This window comes from Mastomys coucha, unplaced genomic scaffold, assembly GCF_008632895.1.
Source record: "Mastomys coucha isolate ucsf_1 unplaced genomic scaffold, UCSF_Mcou_1 pScaffold18, whole genome shotgun sequence".
Taxonomy (NCBI): Eukaryota; Metazoa; Chordata; class Mammalia; order Rodentia; family Muridae; genus Mastomys; species Mastomys coucha.
The window spans coordinates 4,297,421-4,320,859 of NW_022196900.1; the positions used below are offsets into that span (position 1 = coordinate 4,297,421).

The 23,439-nt window shown below is 45.3% G+C and overlaps 1 protein-coding gene across 1 annotated transcript in view; it reads left to right on the forward strand.

The window, feature by feature from the left end:
• Window positions 1-5,951: 5,951 nt before the first annotated feature.
• Rusc2 (RUN and SH3 domain containing 2) overlaps window positions 5,952-23,439 on the forward strand; it is a 47,304-nt gene continuing 29,816 nt past the window's right edge. The window contains exon 1 of the mRNA XM_031377189.1: window positions 5,952-6,156. The gene's annotated coding sequence lies outside the window, so the exon portion shown is untranslated. The remainder of the gene's footprint in view (window positions 6,157-23,439) is intronic.

Genomic DNA, 23,439 nt, shown 5'->3' on the forward strand with positions numbered 1-23,439 from the left:
GGTAGAGCTTGGGCCAGTGTTATCCTTAGAGCTCCTGAGCGGCCAGCACCCTCTCTTGGTACTTTATATGCATCTTGGCACGACTCTTCAAGCCTTAGTCTCTAAAGAGGAGCCAGGCATTAAGTGCCACATTCAGGAGTGTGAGTACAAGTACTTGGCTCATCCTTGCCCTGTGTGCTTTGAGGAAAGGCACAGAGATGTCACATCTTTGGGGGAAACAGTTAGTGGATTTTTCGAAAGCAAGAAAAGTTGAGCAATTTGCCCTATGCCAGAGCAGGAAGTGTGACTGCTCTATGCTCCCATGGATCTCCAGGACAAAGCATTACCCAAAGACCATGTAGGCCACGTGACAAAGGACACATTTAGCAGTGAGTTTAGCTAGCCACTCTGTGCTCCCAATGGGTCACATGTGCGCACCTGCCCAAGAGCTATCTGGATTCTCGAATGACACAGACACACACATACACACACAGACACACACACACACACACAGACACAGACACACACACACACACACACACACACACACACACACACACACACGTTAATTTTAATATGCCGTGACTAGCTTAATGGCTGGGCATCTCTAACTCCCCTCCTGTGCTCCTGAGTTAACATTTTTCTAGAATCATTATTTCATCTCTGCTACCCAAACACAATTGGGAAAGTTGGAGGGCCTTTGAGTCTGGTCTTTCTTCTTCCCTGTCATGGCGATCTCTCCTCCTCTCTCTAACCCAGGTCCCTTGAGGAAAAGCTAAGTGTACATATTTGCTGGGGACTAGAGGCAGTTGTGACAACACACATCAGGTAAGAGTTTCCTTCTCCTCCTCTCCCCACTGTCTTACTCAGCCTCTGGAGAGATAAGGGTTGGCAAACTGGGAGGAGAGAAATGTGGATCAACATAGGCATCCACTGAGCTCCACTGTGTTTTCCCACAGAACATGACCACCTGCAATCCAGCAGAGCTCAGGAACAAGGAAAAACATGCTTTGTGAACTTTAAAAATTAAAGGGCTGGCTCAGCAGTAAGAGCACTTGCTGCTTTAGCAACGGACCTGGGTTTGATTCTCAGTACCCACATGGTGGCTCATGACAACCAACACCATTAGGCATACACAGCAGCACAAGGACACACATACAAGCAAAACACTTAAACATACAAAATAATAAAAGAAATAAATATAAAAATTAATCCAGGCTGTGTTGTACACCCATAATACCAAGACTTAGGAAACAAAGGCAGGCAGATTAGAAGTTAAAGGCCATTTTTATCTGTATAATGAGTTCAAGAGCAATCTGAGGTATGTGCGATCCTCTCTCAAAAAAACAAACAGAAGATCTCAATTTCATTAAGTCACCTTAATTACTAAAATGGAAGCTAAAGTGACAAACATCGATGGCTGCCTAAACATAACTAGAAATTTCATGGAATTCAGAGTCAAAGATAAAGTCAGAGATGAATATCTTTTTAATTTTTTGAAATGGAGTCTACCAGGATAGCCCATGCTGCCCTAGAACTTGTGATCCTTCTGCCTCAGTTGCTCAAGCACTGGAATTATAGGCATATGGTCCTATAGTTAGTCATTAAATGGTTTTATAGTTATCCTTCCCTTCACAATTTCTGTTCCTTGAAGATTCTAGTTACACAGACACACATTTTCTTACAGCTTGCTAGTTAGACTTATAAATTTGTATGTAGACTGTCCCATGGCCTTCTGGAAATTTCACTCTCCGTTCATGACATTCATCCACATACACAGCAAATGGGCACTGAGCACCATGATCTGCATGCTGGCTGAGACTCCCACAGACACAGTGAAGAGAGAAACAGAAAGACTTCTGTCATCATGGAGCATGTCTGTAATAGACAGGGTCATGGTGAACATCATGCAGTGTCAGGGTGCTGCTGCTGACAATGTAACACCATGAACTAAGAAGCTTTCCATTTGTTTTAACAGAAGCTTAGTTTGAAATAAGCATAGGAACACCACACACACACACACACACACACACACAATGTAAAAAAAAAAAAAAGGGCTTCTTTTGCTTAATGGTTCTGGCCAAACACTGAAAGCCACATCTAGTAATGGCCTTTCTGTTCATAGACGCTGTAGCAGTCCAAGGCAAGAGCCAGGGAGTGTCCCAGAAACCTAGCCAAACTAGCTTCCATAGGAGGTCCATTCTTGAGATCAATTATTAACCCATTAATTATTAAACTCCATTTATATGGACAGAGTCCTAAGCGTACGGGTCTATCACAATACCTTGTAATGGGGAGTGATGAATTCTGGGGGACAAACCATTATTCAAAGTTTAGCAGATAGGTGCTACTCTGATTTTTTTCATTATTTTGTTGTATGTTTCCTGCATGTATGTCTGTGTACCACATATACACAGTGTCTGTGGAAGCCAGAAGAGGACATCTGATCCCCTAGAGCTAGAGTTCTAGACAGTTGTGAGCAGCCATGTTGGTGTTGGGAACAAAACCCAGATTCTGTGGAAGAGCAATCAGTCCTCTTAATCACTGAGCCACCTCTCCAGCCCCACAACTGCCACCCTTAATAGTGAGAGGCTATGGAATGATAACCTGCCACTTTATATTTAGTGATCCAAGAAGGGTGTCCTGAGAAAGTGACAGGATCTGATAGAGGGTAAGGATGCTTGCCAAGCAAGCCTGGCTACTTGAGTCCAACTTGAGTCCATTCAAACCCTGGAATCCTTATAAAGTTGGAAGGCAGAATGGCCTATGTAAGTTGTCTTCAACCATGCGCATGCCTAAGACACACACACACACACACACACACACACACACACACAGAGAGAGAGAGAGAGAGAGACAGAGACAGAGACAGAGACAGAGACAGAGACAGAGAGACAGAGAGGAGAGAGAAAGAGGGAGAGAGAGACAGAGACAAAGAGACAGAGAGACAGAGAGAGAGAGAGATTCAAATCTATGGAATTGTTGGTGCATGCTTTGAATACCAGCACCCAGGAAGCAGAGACAGGCAGATTTCTGTAAATTTAAGGCCAGCCTGATATAACAAGTTTCAGGCCAGCCAGGGCTACATAGTGAGATTCTATCTCAAAAAAAAAAAAAAAAAAATCTTTTGAAAGACTTTCTGTGTAGAATAAATAGCTAGGGTAATGATTGGAACAGTGGAGTGTTTTAAATCCCATTTGAAAAGATTTTACTCAAGCTTCTGGCATAGAGAACAGGGTACAAAGGTGACTTCAGCGAGACCATGAGGCAACTGTGGTGTTCTCTGTATGGTACAGTAATGGCATGAACTAAGGCCATAGCCGTGGCAGGGTAACCAATAGATAAAGGGTATATTTCAATTTCTATAATTTTTATTTATGTAAATGGCTGTTTCATCTATGTGTCTGTACACTGTATATATGCCTGGTCCCCATGGAGGCAGAAGGAGGCATCGGGTCCTCACAGGGAGGGGAACAGGAGTTAAAGAGGATATGAGCTGCCCTGGAGGCAGAAGGAGGCGTCCTCAGGGGGAGGAGAACAAGAATTACAGAGGATATGAACTGCCTTGTTTGGTTTGGTTGATGTTTCTGGGAGTTCTGCTCTTTTGTTGTTTTTGGTTTTTGGCTTGTTTTGGGAGATGATGATGATGTTGTTGTTGTTTGGGTTGTTTCCTTTTTTGGATGGGAAAGGAAGAGGGATGTATCTGAGAGAGATGTGGGGAGAGGGTCTGGAAAGAATGGAGGGAGGACAACTGTGGTTAAATGTAATGTATGAGAGAAGAATTTTTTAATGGAGGCCTCAATTCTTGAAACTACATGACCTCTTATTTTTATTTTTAATTCCTCTTAAATTTTATGTCTATGGGTGTTTTGTCTACGGATATGTCTGTGTACCATGTGCGTGCATAAAGACCTAGGTTCGATTCCTAGCACCCACATGGTGGCTCACAACCCGTGCATGGGGATCTGATGCCCTTTTCTGGCTTCTGCGGGTCTAAGATGCCTCCTCCTTTTGGAAGAGCTAACAACCCTTTCCACTTCACCCTCATGCAAAATCATCAGGACTTGACTTTAGGACAGGGGGTTGTGGCACACAGTTTTTAATCCCAGCACTGGAGAGGCAGGCAGATCTCGGAGACCAGCCTAGTCTACTTACTGAGTTCCAGGCCAGTCAGAGCTACATAGTGAGACCTTGCCTCAGAAAACAGAAAGTGGGCAAGACAGCACATCATTGTCTCTAGGTTCTTTAAAGGTAAGTCCCAAGTCATTCTGGGAAGATCTCCATCATCCAAGCCAGCCTGGCGGACCCTTCCAAGGCTCCACTATTTCTCACCCCTCAAAGCTGCCCTTTATCTTTTCACATATGCTGATTCCTTCTACAGCTGTCCTGGAACTCACTCTGTATACCAGGCTGGCCTTGAACTCAGAAATTCACCTGCCTCTGCCTCCCAAGTGCACCACCACTGCCAGGCCCTGTTTTTGCTTTTTGCTTGCTTGTTTTTCCAGACACGGTTCACTATGTCTGTAGCCTCATCTGGCTGGAACCCACTACATAGAACATGTCGATATATTCTCTCTCCCCGTCTCTCTTCCTCCCTTCCGCCCCCTCTCAGATATAGACCAGATTAAAAGTAGTTAATCTCTACTCAGATATAGATCAGATTAAAAGTAGTTAAAGCAAGTTTATTAGGAGGCAGCTCTCGGGTGGGCTCACTAATCTCACAGGTGGAGGTCAGTGAAGTCACACATCCAGGCTAAAGCAAGGGGGTTTTACAGAGCTTAGGCAAGGAGTAATGACGTGCCAGAGTTTTCTCTAAGAAGAGGGAAGGTACCATTGGGGAAAGGGCGAGGGCGGGGTGCTCAGCTTGTGTAGGGGATGAGCAGAGGTTCCAGCCTAACACCTCAAACTCACAGAGACCCGTCTGCCCCTGTGGAATTAAAGGCATGTGACACCTTGCCCAACAAACTTTTACCTCTCACTCATTCTTTAAAACTCAGTTCCGGGGCTGGCGAGATGGCTCAGCGGGTAAGAGCACTGACTGCTCTTCGGAAAGTCCTGAGTTCGGATCCCAGCAACCATATGGTGGCTGACAACCACCCGTAATGAGATCTGACGCCCTCTTCTGGTGCGTCTGAAGACAGCCAGAGCGAGCGGGCTGTCCTGAGTTCAATTCCCAGCAGCCACAAGATGGCTCACGGCCATCTGTACAGCTAGTGTACTCATACACATAAAAATAAGTAAATAAATCTTAAAAAAAAAATAAAGAATGCTGGAGAAAAAAAAAAAAACTCAGTTCCCAGCTCTTCTGTGACTGTGAAGCAGTGGGACTTTAACCTGCTTCCTTGGCTGGCCTATCAAGGCTGCGATTCCTAAAGGACGGGGTTCTCAGACTCTCACCATTTCTAGAATGACTGCTGCTTAGTGGGTTTCCAATAACTCCTGCAGAACGACGGCCCACTCCACCAGAAGCAGCAAGGAGGCACTGGTATCCTTCGTGTACCCAGCAGGGCATGCGCTGCCCTCCGAGGCAGCAGGAGTATAGGTGCCAGCTTTCACCCTGACTGTGCATGGCGTGCTTTTTGAAAATACCAAAGCCCGAGAGCCATCCTGCCAACACCACACCCCAGTGGCGGAGTCTACTGCCTCAAGGGAAACCAGGCTTTAGCGTTTTATCCTTGTTCTTTTGGTGGGGTTGTTTTCTTAACTTTTTTTTTTTTTTTTTTTTTTTTTTTTTTTTTTATTCACGACGTTCTCCTGGAATCCACAGGGAAGCTCGCTGCCTCGGGCTTAGCTGGGGGCCACACGCACCTGCTCCGGAGGCAGGCGCCCTGGTCCGCGCACCCGGCTCCTCCAGCTCCAGCGCAGGGCGGCGCCGCACTCCTCCCGCCGCCTGCTGGCAAAGCTGTGCGCGTGACTCGCGCTGTGCGCAGCGCCGCTGCCGGGGAGGTGGGCGCGCCCGCGGGCTTGGCGGGCCGAACCAACGCTCCTCGCGGAGGGGCCGCGCGAGGGCTGCCCAGAGCGGACCATCGGCACCACGCCTGCAGGGGGCGCCGGGCGTTACCAACGCGCCGAGCCGAGGGGAGCGGAGGGGAGCGCCGGCGTGGGCTGCCACGCGACCCCAGGAGGCGCGAGACAACGCCGCCCGCGCGGAGAGACGCTACCGAGGCGAGAAGCAAGGTAGGCGCGCCTCTCCCGAGGCTGTCCGGGACTCCGGACACCCACTGCCTCCACATTACCAGGGGTCCCTCGGGACGGGGCCTCGGCCTGCCAACCCACCCTGTCCTTCGCCAGGCGCCCTGCCTGCCCACCCCGCCCTCGCGCCTCCCCTCTGCACCCTCTGGTCCCTGGCTCTGCTGCAGACCCTGCTGATCGGAGGTCCAAGGAACCCTCCAGAAAACCAGCACCAGCTAGCCCTTTGGGCACCATCCTAGGTCCACCCCCAACCGTCTCCTCAAACTGTCCCCCTTCCCCCGAGACGCCTGGGCCGGCTCGTGCCAGCCATCGCTGAACCCACATCTGTGTCCTTACGGTGGGAGCACAGCTGCCTGTCATCTCGGGCAGTGACCTCAGTGGGTCCTCTGCGCCCTCCGTGCCTTTGGATCCCGGTCCCCAAGTTGGTCCTTGTCTAGCACCAGCTTCATTCCTCCCTCATCCTCACCTACTTTTATCTGGAAGAAACCTTTACTTCGCCAGCGCCCCAATACTACCCCTCGCCTGCCTCAGAGGACAAGGTTTGTCATAGACATACAGTTATAGACTAGCTGTGGATTCCCAAGGTGGCCCTACGGACACGGAGAGGGCCATACACTCACTGCTCATTTTCTGTTTCCCCAGCCCCCAGCACAGTGCCTAACACATAGTACCACGAATTAAATACCTTATGGGCAGGTGAATGAATGAATGAATGGATGAGTCCAATGCAGAGGTTGCAGGGCAGGATAGGTGTGTCTATTACATAAAGCTGGAAGGGGGTGTCATTTGCGGGATTAGTTCAGCCTAGGAATATCCAAAGTACATTCGTTCTTCCAGTTTCATTTGCATTAGGACTTCTATATACCTAACTGTTTATGTTTTGTTTATTTTTTTGAAAGCAGTCCTAAGGCTGCAGAGATTCTTATTGGTTGGTTCCTTAGAGGTTACCCAGATAATCTTGAAAGAGCTTTGCCAGGGTTACAGCTCCTCTTCCTTGGAGACTAGAGGCTCGCCCTGGGGACGAATTCTAGAGCCAGCCCTAGCCCTAAAATCTGACTATGTAGCTGGTGCTTCAGGCGGGTTGAAGAAGTGAAGGACCTTGGTTAGGGTCGGGGTTCAGGGATCTATTTTTGGGCCAGACTTTAAGGAAAGTAGGCGGTGTTGCTGGATGATGAAATAATGCTGGGAAACCGTAGCCGTTCACAAGCTAGGAAGTAGTGCCTGATCATTCTAAGGAGTTCCTTCCGGAGCTCCGTAGAACCTAAGCAGTAGTGTGGCTTCATGGGAAGGAGCCATCTAAACACTGTACCTGGTACCTTTCCTGCTGCTTGGCCACTTAAAGCTTTCTTCCTTGCTGCATTTCTCTGGTTTTTATATGATGTTGAACAGCATTTTTGTTGTTGTGGTTTGCTTGGTTGTTTTGTTTTGTTTTGTTTGAATCTCACTTTGTAGCCCTGGCAAACCTTGAACTCAGAGACATCCACCCGCCTCTGCCTCCCAAGTGATGGGATTAAAGGTGTGGGCCACCACACCCAATCTGAGCCCCACTGTTTGAAGGTAAGCCGCCTTAGAGTAATGTTTTTTCCTTGTCTGTGTCTGCTTTGATTCTCCTACCCTTTGACATGTCTTTGTAAAATTAAACTTTAGATCACAGAAACTCAGCATGGGAAGGGACTCCTGAGCCAAATTAAGCAATATGACTTTTTACTTTCCTTTTGTGTAATCAATATATATATATATATATATATATATATATATATATATATAATTTTTTTTTTAACAGAACTTTCTACTTTTTTGGCCTAGGCTCCTTGAGGACCTCAGTCACCCCAGATCAGAACAGTCTAGATTATTGATTTTTCTCCTCAATCCCCAAATGTCAGACCATTGCCAGATAAGATTGTTGCCTAGTTAAATTTGAATTCCTGATAAACAACAGAGCCCTATAAATTTTACTTGCTAAAACTGGCAACTGTAGTTCATGGGAAAGAGTATGTGTTCTATTTTCCTCTCAGGGCTCGCTTGCAAATTTAGGACAACAACTCGCCCTTCCTTGTCTTCCTGCCTGCCTGTTACTCATGCACAATGACTGTGCATTCTCCAAAAAGTCACTTGACCAAGCAGGTCATTCAGCCCATTCTAGGCTAAGGACAGGCTCTGGGAAATGCTTGCACTGCTCAACATTAAGCTTATCCAGAAGGTGCCCATGCCAACAGTGGCTTGCAATACCGTTTTTCCTATCCAGTGAGTCTGTCTCACATGGGAGCACCTTTTGGATGGCCAGGTATTGCTTCTCTAAGACGCTGGCTTCCAGTGTAGGGGTAGAATGGTGGGTGAGGGATCTAACAAGAGTGTAACTGATAGCATATTCTCTGTTGTACCAAAATTACTCTCTGTGCGTTATGATAAAACTTTGTATTGTACATCCGTCTTCATCCATTCTTAGAACTTTCATCTTTTTACATTTGTATTTGTTTGTTTATCTTTATGTGTATGGGTGTTTTGCCTGCACATGTCTGTGCACCAAATGCATGCAAGGAGCCCTAATAGACCAGAAGAGAGTGTCTCATCCCTCTAGGACTGGAGTTACAGAGAATTATGAGCCAGCTTGTGGGAGCTGGGAATCGAACTGAGGACCTCTGGAAGAGCAGCCAGTGCTCTTAATCACTAAGTCATCTCTTTAACCCCCTGTTTTTCATCTCCTAAACTGACTCTGCACCAGTGAGACTAACTCCCCACTCCCCCTCCTCTCATCTCCTGGACTCAGCCTCCCACCATCTGGGTTTGACTATTGTGGCTACCACATGTGAGTGGAAACTAGATTCTTTTACCTAACATAATGTTTTCAATTCTATCCATCTTATAGCTCAAATCAGAATTTCCTCATGCTGCATAACCCTGTGTGTGTGTGTGTGTGTGTGTGTGTGTGTGTGTGTGTGTACATGCCCACACTCGTGCAAACATGTGCATGCCACATTCTGTTTGTCTATCTGTTGACGTATACTTGGGTTGCTTTCACCTGTTATCTGTTATGAATGATGCTGGGAATGAATCTGAATGTGCAGATGTGTTTGAGATTCTTAAGTTTTGTGTTGTACACAAAGAAAGGAGTTCCTGGGCTATATGGTAATTTTGTGAGTTTATTTTTTATTACAAGAACCAGCATAGTTTCTCAAACACTGTACAGACTCTCACTCCCCTCAGTGTGCAGGGGGTCCACTTTGTCCACATCCTTGCCAAAGCTTGTGATCCTATAGGTTTTAAGTAGCTGTCCTTAGGAGTATAAAATACTGTCATTATAGGTTTTGTTTGTTTTGTTATTCTGTCTTACAGTGCTAGGGATCAAAATCAAAGCCTCAGGAACTCAGTGAGCTGTTCACCATTAAGCTAAGGCACAACCCCTTTGTTCCACATTGACACAGGCCTACTGGGATTGCCCTAGGCCTCAGGGTATAGCGGGAGCAGGCCTTGAGCTAGTGATCCTCCTGCCTCAGCTTCTCAGGGGGCTGCCGTTTCGTCCATCCACCACTGTAAGTTCCTCCCAGGCTCCCTCCTTGAGGATTTGTTCGCAGCCCACTAATGCTGAGCTGTGAGACATGGTTTTGTACATTTACTGGCCACGTGTAGCTCTTCTTTGGAGAAATGTCTACTCAGGTCCAAGCCCCGTTTTGTACGGGGTGGTTTTCTGTGGCTGAGTTACATGCATTCTTTACATAATTAAACATTAACCTGCTAATCAGATAAGTGCTTCGTGACTGCTGCTCCCATTCCATGAGCTGGCTTTTCTTTCTTGATGGTTTATTTTTTGTTTCTTTTAGACAAGGTCTGTTTAGCCCAGGCTGGCTTTGAACTCATTGCACAGGTCTTTTATTTCTTTGACTAAGTTTATGCCTAAGTATTTTTTTTTTTATTTTTGATGTTACTATGTACAGAATCATTTTCTTAATTTCCATTTTGGATTTTTTATAGTTAGTGTGTAGAAACACAACTGATTTTTCCATGTTGATTTTGTGTTCTACAACTTTACAGAATTTGTTGTAACTGCTTTTTGTGGAATTTTGGGGGCTTTCTGATTATGAGATCATTTCATTTGGGGATAAAGATAATTTTACTTATTTTTTAATTTGGGTGTCATCTACTTATTTATTCATTGGCCTCACTTCTTAGGCTAGTGGTCCTGGTAACTGTTGAATAGAGCTGGCAAAGTAAAATGTAATCCCTTCTAATACCCAGTCCTTATGAATTTGATGATTTGGTATCCGAGTGCTCAGTTGACACCTAGAAAAAAAAACTGGTCCATTAATTAACAGTAGAAAATTGTGGGGCTAGATAAGTGGCCCAGCTATTAAGAGGACCAGAGTTCAGTTCCCAGCACCCATCAAAAACCTTACAACTGCTTGTCACTCCAGCTCCAGGAGATCTGGTGCTGGAGTAAGGGTGTTGGCCTCAGTGAACACCTGCACATATGTGTGCATATATACACACAGACACACTTACAGTCATGCAATTTTTTTAATCTTTAAAAAACAGAATTGTCAAAGAAAAGTTACATTATAACCTATGTAGTTTAAATAGAACAAAAGTATGTAATATATTCTAGAAGGATTTATATGCCAAACAGCTAAGGCTTCTTGCTTTATTTTATATATATTCTAAAGATTTATTTTTTTTATGTGCATGAATGTCTTGCCTACATGTACATATGTATGCCGCATGTATGCCTGGTACCCCTTGGAAGCCAAAAGAAAGCATCAGAGTTCTAAGATGCCACGCTGGTGCTGGGAGCTAGGCGCCTTCAAGCACGGCACAGGCTTTCAACCAAGTTGATGAGAGAGAATGGGGGTGGAGAATGATGGGTCTACCTCATATAAATGGGTGAAATTGTGGATGAAATGAATCCAACACTCTGCCCTCTTGCTACAATGAACTTATCCTATGCTCCAAAGGCTACATTCATTTGCTGTAGAGCTAAACCAAAATGCTGCAGCTGGACGTTTATGAGTTGGCTGGCTGAGTATGTTCCAAGGGTCCTAGAATGTTCGTTGTTAATAGTTTTGAGACAGGGCCAGCTTCAAACTCGGGATTTTCTTGCCTCGGCCGTCCAAATTGCTAGGTGTACAGCATGTGCCAGGCTCTGGAAAGCTGTTTCTCCCACTGAGTCATGGGTCCAGCTAGCGGGAAGTTAAGAGACATGGTTGGTTTGGGAGCCTACAACCTGTGAGTGAGCTACACAGCTGTACAGTAGTGGTTTGAGAGAAACATTACCAAATACTTAGTGCATATGTCCTAGTTAGGGTTTTAGTGCTGTGAACAGACACCATGACCAAGGCAACTCTTACAAGGACAACATAATTAATTGGGGCTAGCATTCAGAGGTTCAGTCCATTATCATCAAGATGGGAGCATGGCAGCATCCAGGCAGGCATGGTGCAGGCAGAGCTGAGAGTTCTACATCTTCATCTGAAGGCTGCTAGTGGAAGACTGTCTTCTAGGAAGGAAGCTAGGGTAAGGGTCTTAAGCCCACCCCCACAGTGACACACCTACTCCAACAAGTCTGCACCTCCTAATAGTGCCACTCCCTGGGCCAAGTGCATACAAACCATCCCAGCCTACACACAGTCCTCAATTCCTAGGAAGCTCTTGGCCTGAAATGAGTGAGCTGCACAGAGCGGGCTGAACTGTAGATCCTTTCCTCCTTTTTACTAAAGGTCTAAACTCATTTGTCAACTTGTTTTTATTTAGGCCAGAGTTAAAAAAAACAAATGTTTTTCTAGTCATACTTTCTTGTTCACAATATAACAACTTAGAGGTTTGGAAAAAATACATATACGGTTTAAATATGTGTGTGCATGTAGATACTGAACGCTGGAGGGTTCAGCACCTGACAACTTTGAGGTTTGGAGTAAATACATACAGAGTTTAAATATATGTATGCATGTAGATACTAAGAACTGGAGGGCTCTTGATTAGAGGTGTCTTCCTCTAACTTTACCTAGACATATGCTTTCAAACTTTAAGATGAGAAAAAAAAATTCCCCCTGCATCACTCCTGAAATTCCTGTTGGGAAGCCTAGCATACTGCCCAGGTGCTTACATAACTGAAAATATGCCTAGGCAAGGGGGCTGGAGAGAGGGCTTAGCAGGTAAGAGCTGGCTGCTCTTCCAGAGAGCATGGATTTGGTTCCTAATAGCCATGTAGTGGTTAACAACCATGTGAAACTCATTCCAGAGGATCTGAAGCTTTCTTCAGCCTCTACTGGCGTTGCATGTACATAAAAACACCCATATAAATAAAAATAAAGCTTTTTTGTTTTGGTTTGGTTTTCAAGACAAGGTTTCTCTGTGCACCCCACCCCCACCCCATGCCCACCTGTCCTGGAACTCACTCTGTAGACTAGGCCAGCCTCAAACTCTCAAGGGAACCACCTGCCTCTGCCTCCCAAGTGTTGGGATTAAAGGCATGAACCATCACTGCCCAGCTTAAAACAAATCTTTTTTTTTTTTTTTAAACCATAGGTAGGGCACTGCCTGGCTTAAAATAATTTAAAAAACAAAATTCCTAGGAAGGGAATGTGGGTTCATGGACCACTCTGGGAAGTGCTGCTATTCCAACTGTACTAATGTCAGCTCCTTACCCTGCAGATCTCAGCTCAGATCAGTGTAAGGGGTTTTCTTGCTTGGTTTTACTGTTACTGTTTTGTTTTGACACACGGTCTCACTATGTAGCCCTAGCTGATGGGGAACTCACTATGACCAGGCTGGCCCTGAGCTTGCAGAGATCCACCTCTCCTTCCTCCCAAGCACTGGGATAAAAGGCATGTGTCACCACACCCAGTTAAAACCAAAATCTAAGAAAAGCTTTATGGCGTGGGGAGATGGCTCAGCTGTTGAGATCACTGGCTCTCACGGAGGACCCAAGCTTCAGTTCCCAGCACCTAAGTAACATCTCACAAACACCTGTAACCTCCTGCTCCAGGGGATCCCACACCCTCTTCTGGTTTCTTGGTGCCATGGAGAGGTCCTCATATGTACATGGTGCAATGCATACATACATAGTACAGCCATATACATACATGGTACACATGCATACATGCTTGGTACACATATATACATGCAGGCAAACTGTTCATACACATAAAATAAACTTTTTTTAAAATTTTTGAGGCATAGTCTCACTATTTAGCCATAGATGGTTGGAACTCATATGAAGACCAGGCTAGCCTTGAACTTACAGAGAGATCTGTGTGCCTCTTCCTCCCAAGTGCTGGAATTAAAGGTGTGTTAAGCCTGGCCATATGATGGAAATGGAGTCTCTGAACCCAAGTCAAAAACTTAAGACGAACTTACTCTCTTACAGTTTTTGAAATTCTATATTTATTAAAAATGATTGAGGGGTTAGAAAGGTGGCTCAGTGGTTGCAAGCACTGGCTGCTCATGCAGAGGACCCAGGATCAACTTCCAGCCCCCATGTGGTAGTTCACAATTCTCTGTAACTCCAGTTCCACAGAATCTGGCGCTCCCTTCTGGCCTCTGTGAATACCAGGCATGCACATGGTGTACAGACATACATGCAGGGATAACACAAAACAATGTTTTAAATGTTTAAATGGTTGAAGTTCAAGCCTGGATTATAGTTGTTGAGGAATATTTTAAATATTCCCATTAACAAATCATTTTCGTGCAAAAATGCCTGGAATGTTTGTGAAAGTCCAAGGTAGGAAAATCTCTGGTATTTCAGAAAGAGATAACATTGGTGTGGCTGAAAGTATCCCTCACATTGGCTAACCTGGAGTTCACTGAGATACTGGGACAAACAGTATCAGAGAGGTAATGGGAAATGAGACCAGTCGATGATTCAAGAGTTTGTGGAAGGCTGGAGAAAGCACATGTTGCCAGCACTTAGGAGGCTGCGGCTGGAGGGTCATGAGTTCAAAACCAGTCTGGACTGTAGAGGACGTTTGAGACCAGTCTTGCCTCTAGGACCAGATTTTCTCTCAAAGAAGTAGGAAGGGCCAGGCAGTGGTGGTGCATGCCTTTAATCCCAGCACTTGGGAGGCAGAGGCAGGTAGATTTCTGAGTTAGAGGCCAGCCTGGTCTACAAAGTGAGCTCCAGGACAGCCAGGGCTATACAGAGAAACCCTGTCTCGAATAACTAAAAAAAAAAAAAAAGTGGGAAGGGAGAGTAACTATCAGATGGAAAATTAGATACATAGAAACCTGATGAGTAGCCAGTAGGTACTAGCAGCATGGGTCAGGGCACATGACTATTTGGTGTCTGTGGATTTAGTTTAATAAACAATAAGCTTAGTTATGAAGTCACATAGCAGTAGTTTCTGATGAGAAGCAGCAGTCCCCAGCTCTGCCCTGCCCTCCAGTGACACCACTGTTCTGTGTTTGTTGCTATTTTGTTTCTAACAGGGCCTTGCTATGGAGTCCTGGCTGGCCTGAATTTGTTATGTAAACCAAGCTTGTCTCAAAGTCATGAACATCCTGCCTCTGCCTCGAGAGTGCTAGGATTGCAGTCATATGCCACAGCACCAAGACCCTCTGTCCACCCTGATCCAATCTTATTTTCTGTCCTCTGATTGTTTCTACCAAGATCACCAGTGGACCCCAGGTCGTGTGCTACCATGCCAGAGAGTAACTACTGCTGGCAGGTCCCCTTGCTGTTTCACTAGCTGTGTCCCCATTTCTAAATAATACATTTCTCTATTCCTTCTTTTATTTATTCGTTATGTAGCCCAAGCCACAGCAGTTCTTCTGCTTCCTTCTGGGCACTGAGATTTCAGCATGGACCACCATGCCTGGCTTACAGCCTCAGTATGAGGGGGGGGTGGGGTGGCGGGGGTTCCGTGTGTCTGCTTCTGAGCAGGGCCTGGAGCCCAGGCTGACTTAGAACTCACTGTTCACTGTGTATCAGATCTCAACGAGTTTAAATACCTTTTAGCTTCCTAGCATGGAAAGCAAAACCTTAGCATTTATAACCTGCCTTCTTCACAAGTCCCAGTTAATATCTTGCATTTACTGTGAGACTTGGTGGTCTGTGAACACTCATCATTACTGTGTACTTTTTTGTGTAACTTTCAGTCTCTCTCTTTTTTCCCCTTAATTTTCTATGTGATTTGTTCCTGATTCTCCCCTGGGTTCTTTGGCAGAACTGTGATACTACCTTATAGTGTCATTTTCTAAATGGCCAAGCATGTTTCTTCCTGCTCTGCCCACAGTCTCACTTCACAGCCTTTCCCTGTTTAGATTCAGGCCTCAGCTTGGACATCCTCCGCTCCAGGCCTCCCTCCTGCTCCCTCTGGACCAGGTCCTGTGCCTGTTCCTTCATCATAGTTTATATTTGTGTGTGATTGGCATTCACCCCCTCCGCAGCCGAGGCTCTCAACCTCCCTAATGCTATGTGTGAGCTTCAGTACAGTTCCTCATGCTGTGGTGACCCCCACAACCATACATTATTTTCATTGCTACTTTATGACTGTAATTTTGCTACTGTTATAAGTCATAATGTAACTATCTATATTTTCCAATGGTCTTAGCCAACCCCTGTGAAAGGGTGATTAGACCCCATGGGGGTCTCAGCCCACAGGTTCAGAACTACTGCTCTATATGACTATAAACTTTTATCTTTTGCAAGAATTATTGAGGCTTGAGGGAGTCCTAAATTAAAGCATTGATAAATAAGACTCCTCTGCCTCCTCCTCCTCTTCGTCCTTCTCTTCCTCCTCATCTTCTTCCTTTCCCTCCTATCCTCCTCTTCCACCTCTTCCACCTTCTTCTGAAACAGGGCCTCCCTATGTAGCCCTAGCTAACCCAGAACTTAGACCAGGCTAGCCTCAAACTTGCAGAGCTCCACCTGTCTCTCTGCCGTGTGAGTCCTGAGATTAAAGGCATATGTCATCACCCCCGGCAAGAGCTTTCTAAAGCAGAGCTGTGGAGCTATGAGGGTTGTGTGCTGTTCTGTGTGGAAATCACAGATTTTTAAGGAGAAGCTTGCCAGCCCATGCGTTCTTGTGGAGGACTCACTGTGTTCTGTTGACAGCGGGCAGATCAGGTGGTTATGTACCTAGCTGTGTTTATTGGGTGGGGAGTTCTTGGTTTGCAGATAGCGTCAAATTCACGGTACCTTTCTTTCTCCGTGTTCTCTTGGGACATTTCCCATGAGAGAGTCACTTCACAGTTTACAGAGGAACAAAGAACAGAGTTGTGCAGAAAGGTCAAAGAGTGTGACGCAGTCACCTCCTGAGCAGAAAACAGTGGCCATGATCAGGACATGGTCCCCTGCTCTAAATTAGTATCAAAAGGCAGAAACAAGAGTTTGGATTCAAGCAGAGGAGATTCTTCATCTCCATTTATAATACTTGTAATTTTCAGAGCCCTCACTAAACACCAGTCACCATCTTTGACACCATAAACCTTTTCTCTAACTCTTCCTTCCACCTGTAAGAAAGGTTTTAGTATCTCCATTATAAAAATGAAATAGTTAAATGGCTTGGTGGTTAAGAGCACTTGCTGCTCTTAAGGAGGACCTGGGTTTGGTTCCCTATACCCACATGGTGGCTCTCAGTCATCTGTAACTCCAGTTACAGGGCATCTGATGCCCCTCTTCTGGCCTCCCATGGTACTAGGCACGCATGTGGTACACAGACATACATGTAGGTAAAACACCCATATACATAAAAACATAGATAGATGATAGATAGATAGATAGATAGATAGATCTCAAATTTTAAATGATTTGATACTGAGAATGATCATATCCCTTGCCTAGTGTTATGGAATTTGGCCTTTATAGAATTGAAACCAGACATGGTGTTACACAACTGTAATTGCAGCTGCTCAGGAGGCAGAGGCAGGAGGATCAGTTTCTGTTCAGCTTTATCTGTATAGCAACAACCTATCTTTTTTTTTTTTTCCCCCCGAGACAGTGTTTCTCTGTCCGGCAGTTTTACTTTTTCTTAAGACAGGTTGTTGCTGCCGGGCAGTGGTGGAGCATGCCTTTAATCCCAACACTTGGGAAGCAGAGGCAGGTGGATTTCTGAGTTCGAGGTCAGCCTGGTCTACAGAGTGAGTTCCAGGACAGCCAGAGCTACACAGAAAAGGAAGGAAGGAAGGAAGGAAGGAAGGAGGGAAGATTAAAAACTAGAACAGTATACCCATTTTTCATAGCTGTCTGCATTGATTACAAAGAAATAAAAACAAATGGCCTGAAATTGTAATGACCATCAGTGGTTTTCTTGTGTGACTTCTTGTGCCTTAAGTATAAATGTGAAATATAAACAGGGTTGAACTCCAGCAAATCCATGAGTCAAAGCAGACCCCAGCTAGGGTTACATTATTGATCTCTTTTAGCAGTTTTAGTCGCTAGCACAATGTGAGCAGAATCTAAAAAGATGGGATTGGGGGCTGGAGAGATGGTTAAGAGCACTGACTGTTCTCCCAGAGGTCCTGAGTTCAATTCCCAGCAGCCACATGGTGACTCACAACCATCTGTAATGGAATCCATCGGTGTGTCTGAAGACAGCAACAGTGTACTCACATACATAAAATAAATAAATTTTTCTCCTTCTCCTTCTCCTCCTCCTCCTCCTCACTCTGTAGACACAGCTGGCCTTGAACTCAGAAATCTGCCTGCCTCTGCTTCTCAAGTGCTGGGATTAAAGGCATGTGCCACCACTGCCCTGCTAAATAAGTAATTCTTTAAAAAAATATATATGTTGGGGCTGGAGAGATGGCTCAGTGCTCAGGAGCACTAGCTGCTCTTTGAGAGGACCCAGGTTCAATTCCCAGCACTCCCACGGCAGCTCACAGCTGTCTGTAACTCTAGTTCCAGGGCTTTCAACACCCTCACATAGACCTACAGACGGGCAAAACACCAGTGCACAGAAAATAAAAAGAGGGAGGGAGGGAGGGTGGTGTTAGCTGGAGCCGATGAGATGGCTCAGTAGGCGAAGGCTCTCACTGCCAAGACTGACAGCCCGAGTTGTCAGTTGCCAGAGACTGAACTCCCTGGAACCCACTTATTGGAAGGAGAGGTTTAACTCCTGAAAGTTGTCTCCTGACCTCCATAAGCAATCCATGGTATACCCCTATACCCTCCAAAATAAAAGTATTTTTAAAAATATGCTAGTTAACTGCTGGACAAAACTGAGTGTGTGCATGTGTGTGTGCATGTGTGTGTACATCCATGCCCACTATGTCTGTGTGCATGTTCATGTGTACATAGGTGCACATATATGTGCAGTTACACATGTGCATATCTGTGTGTGAGACAGAACAACCTCAAGTGTTGTTTCTCCTCAGAGAGATAGGGTCTCTTACTGGCCTGGAACTTGCCATTTAGGCGAAGCTCTGGGCTTCTACCTCCCCAGTTCTGGGATCACAAATGCACACTAGCTTGGCTGGCTTTTTATGTAGGTTTAATCAAACCCAGATCCTCATATTTGTCCAGCAAGCACTTTAGGGACAGAAATGATACCACCATAGCTCCAGAGCTAACATATATATGTATGTGTGTGTCTACATATATGTGTGTGTATATATATATATTAAAAATTTATTTATGTTAATTGGACTATATGAGTGCTTGGTTGCATTATGTCAGTATGTATGTGTATAGTGCCAATAGAAGCCAGAAGAGGACATCAAATAATCCCCTGGAACTGAAGTTGTGGATGGTTGTGAGCTGCCGTGTCAGAGCTAGGAACACACCCAGGTCCTCTATAGCAAGTGATCTAACCACGGAGCAACCTCACCAGCCCACTTTATATTTGTGCATGTGCATTACTGAGAATTGAACCCAGAAACGTATACATGTCAGGCAAGACCTCTCTCTCTGAATTCATTCCCAGTGACTCTTAGGATTTAACTGTTTGGAATGCAGCCATTCTCAAGGCCTAAATGATAACTTGCATATTCATGTTTCAGTGGGGGCTGTGCCAGAGAGGCACACGGGCTACTGCTCAGCTACATTCACAGCCCAGCCTGTATAGCCACGCCTGAAGCGGGAAGGATGTCTGTGTATGGACTTGCGGGGTCCCAGTTGCTGTGCTGCTGGGTTGGACTGTTGGATCTCCAAGATCCCGCCTCTTTTGGAGTGGACACTGAAGTCCTGACACCAGTGGACTTTGTTTTGGCAAAGAGGCTTGTCTTTGTTGTGAGGTTTGTCTGTAAGCTGGTTATGCAATATCCTGGCCCCACATGAGCCTGGTGGGGATGTGGTTGGCAGTGGGGGCAAAGAGTCATATTCCCTATGCCAGAACCTCCCTACCTCTAGAGATGGCTGCAGTATAGGTTAGCCAGGCAGGAAGTGCCCAGTCCTTCCTTGAAATTCTCAACAGTCTGAAGAGTCTTGGAGTAGCTCCCAGCAGGGACAACGGCCTTATGTAACTTTATAGACTGCCCTCTTTCCCCCCTGCCCTTTTAAGGAAAAAAACAAAAACAAAATGTTCCTCGACCAGTGCTGGATTTTCTGACACGCATCCTGCATTCTTTTCCTCACTACTCAGCAGCCCTCATGAACAGCGAACGTCAGAATTGGAGACTGTGAGGTTAAAGGGAGGAAGAGGGCGGGAAGAGGAAGGGATGTGGAGCAGGCTGTTCTGGGTCTCACGCTGCAGCTCCAGGCCAGGCCATGGAAGTGGTCCCACAAGTCAGCTGGTGTACCCGTTTCCCCTTCATCATTCCCACACCCCAGCGAGGAGAACCGGAATCGGACTGTAAACTGTCTACCCTTGGGACAGCCGCAACCCAGTCTGGAGAAAGACATCTTTCCAGTTTAGAGATAAAGTTCTAGCCTGACATGTATAAGGTCAGGACACATTCTAAGCATCTACCATGTGTCAGGCTTTAGGCTAGGTTAGGTAGCTGCAGAGATGAAGATGTATGCAACCGCGGAGGGAAGAAAGCAATGGGAAGCGCCATTAAGTGGTTTATAGCCCTTAGGGCTGTGTGTTTGCTCGTGATTTTACTTCTGTTGTAAGGATGACCACCAGGGTTGTATTCATCTGTGAACCATTGTGCTAATCAAGGATTAACAAACCTATAGGAAAATGTGAAGGATGTGTAGGTGTTATCTAGACAACTCCAGAGCAGGTTCTAGGGAAGCACAGACGTGGTAGAAACCACAGGACAAAGGGTGAGGCTGAAGAGATTGTAAAGGGTCAAGTATACCTTGAGAAGTTTGGAATTTATGAAAACCTCTAATGTACAAAATTGTACAATTTACAAGGCACAGTATGGTATTTCTCTGTATTTACATACTGTAAAATGATCAGGTCAGAGTAATTGGCATACCCGTCATCTTAAACATCTGCCAAAGCCCTCTCTGATAGTCATTTTGAAATATCCAGTCAGTTATTCTGTTTAAGAGTTCTTAAGCAAGAGAGTAATGTAATAGACATCATTTTAAAAGGATGACTCAGGGTTTCAGGTTAGACGTTGTAAAGTTTCAGACAAGAGATAATTATAGGTTACTCTTTCGTGGCAATAAAGATGGAGAACGGTGGACAGGATCAGAAAGACTTGATTGTTGCAATGTAGTGGGACGTCTAAAGTACTATATGTATTAGTGCTAGAAACCCCAACTGCGACTTTGACCAGATGCAGAGTTCACTTCACACAGCAGCTGCAAGACTCCAGTCATGGCCTGGGAGCCATTCCACAGTCACTCACCACCCTGACCCCAGCAGAACCTGTGCTGCTTCCCGCGGGCCATCTTTATAACCCTAGATGGTTGCTATACTCATCACACCTGCCCTACCAGAACAGGGAAGAGAGGGGATGCATCCGATCCGTCATGCAGAGACTGCCCCAAAGGCTGCACACTTCCTCCGCAGTCATGCTCAGGGCTGCAGGGGAAGTGGGAGCGTAGAATTTAACCTGGAGAACTTCAGACTCAGCCAGGTTACCAAAGCTGAGAAAGAGTAAGGATGAATATTTGATGGGCAGCTAGCAGTCTGGGCTTTGGGAAGGTAGGAGATTAATTCAGTTTAGCCCAAAGTATCTACAAAATAGCAGAAGGCTCTTAAAGAGACTTCTTTAGCCATGAGGCAAAGGTGAATATATTTACATTTTAGTTTTCTGAAATATGAGTTCAGGTAAGCCACCAGGTTAAATGTGAATATAACCGTATTGATTTGAGGTCAGTCACTACTATAGGAAATTGCCATGCTTGTGATTTTTAATATCTTGTCATTTATTAATAGTCATATTATTGCGAAGGGCAAACCCACAGGTTGCTGCTATTTTACAACAAAATCTAAACAAGTCTCGAAGCATTTACTTAGTGTTCCTCTCCTCTGAGGATTTGAGCAGCATATTAGCATGGTGAGGAGAGAGCTTTGGAGTGAGTCAGACCAGAGCCAAGGCCAGCTCTGTGGTCATGGATAAACTTAATCCCAGACAGTGTGGGTTTCCCCAGCTGCGACATAGGACTAGAATACCTACTCTGCATAGTTAGTTATTGTGACGATTAGAAATGTGTTTTTGACCAGCAGCTAGCACCGTGGGTCACATATCTAATAAGTCATAGGTAGTACTATAATGATTAACTATTTAGCTGTCAGACATTTCTTTCTTTGCCGTACATAGTACCTAGGGAGATAAAATTCCAAAGAGTCCTAACCACTTGCACATCATTCATAGGCTGCTTCTTTCTATAGCAGTTTGGTTCCTGTTTACAGTGTCTGGAACTATTTGTGATAGCTCTTACATTCAGGCAGTCCTGTCTCTGCTCAGAAGGACCTGAGCCCCACCTTTGGGTTTTTCGTCCATATTTGCTGTATCCAACTCCTCTTCCTGTCCTGGCCCATAGCATACAGGGAAGTCAGGGAGAGCTAGGTCCCTGAGGACTTGAAAACTGGGAGTGGAAGGCAAGGCCCTACAGGAGCATGGGGTGATGTTCCTAAGCAGAATTAGAGAGATGGTCTAGGCTCCTTCTGAACTCTAGAGTGGGAACGCAATAACATCTGCTGTCAGCCACGTGGGAAGAAGGAGGAGAGTTTGTAGGTACACCCAGCACAGGCTGAATTCCTAGATACCCACCTTACGGCATGAGGCCTTTAGGGACTAAAACAACATACATGCATACTCACTCTAGATCTGGGGTCAGCAAATTATACTACAAGCCATGGTGGTTTTGCTATGCTTTTACTAAGAGTAATTTTTACTTTTTTGTTTGGTTGTTTGGTTGGTTTTGTCTAGACAGGATTTCTTTGTGTAGTCCTGACTGTCCTACTCTGTAGACCAGGCTAGCCTTGAACTCACAGAGATCCATTTGCCTCTGCCTCTGCCTCCTAAGTACTGGTATTAAAGGCGTGGTGATTTTACTTTTCTGTTTGTTTGTTTTTGAGGCAGGGTTTCTCTGTCTAGACCTGGCTGTCTGGAACTCACTCCGTAGACCAGACTGGCCTTGAACTCAGGAATCTGCCTGCCTCTGCTTCCCAAGCGCTGGGATTAAAGGCATGCGACACCACTGCCTGGTGTGATTTTACATTTTTAAAGGGTTATACATTTCAAAATTTCTGACAGTAAAATTCAAATGTTCTTACTACAAATAAAGATTAAGCTTTTGGGGTGATAGTATTTGATCTATGTTATTCCACATTGCATTCATAAATCATAACATCACTTTGAACCCCATAAGTATATGACTATAAATGGTCAATTTACAATAAAGTGTTTTTTTTTTTTTTAAGAAAAACCCAAGAGTGTATTGCATAACTATATTACCCATAGAGACCAAATATCTGCTCTCTGGCCCTTTCTGGGTTGAGTTTGCTGGTCCCTAGGGCCCCTTCTCCAAAGGCAGGTGGGTATCATCAGAGCTGGCAAGAGAGGTTCGCACATCTGTTTTGAATCTCAGAGAAGACAGTGGCAGTAAAAGTGCATCAGTATCAATGAAAGACAGACCTCCTTCTCTGTCCCTCAGAGTTGTAGGGACCAGGCCAGCTGAGGAGTTGCGGGACAGAGAGCAGAGCCTTGTGCTGGGCTCAGGGTACAGTACTGCCTTTGTTCAGCCATCAGCATTGCTTTCTGGGGCCTTTTAAACTCAGGCCAGTGAGTCCTGCTGCCAAATGTACATCAAGTGGAACACTAGCCTCAAACCAGTGACCTGGGTCACCACAATCAAGAGAGTTAGGTTTGCAACTCCTCCATAGAGCAAGGGGGTAGTTCTCTGCTGCTTTCCTGTTTCTCCCTTCTTTCCTTCCTTCTTTCCTTCCTTCTTTCTTTCCTTCTTTCTTTCTTTCTTTTTTTTTTCTTTTT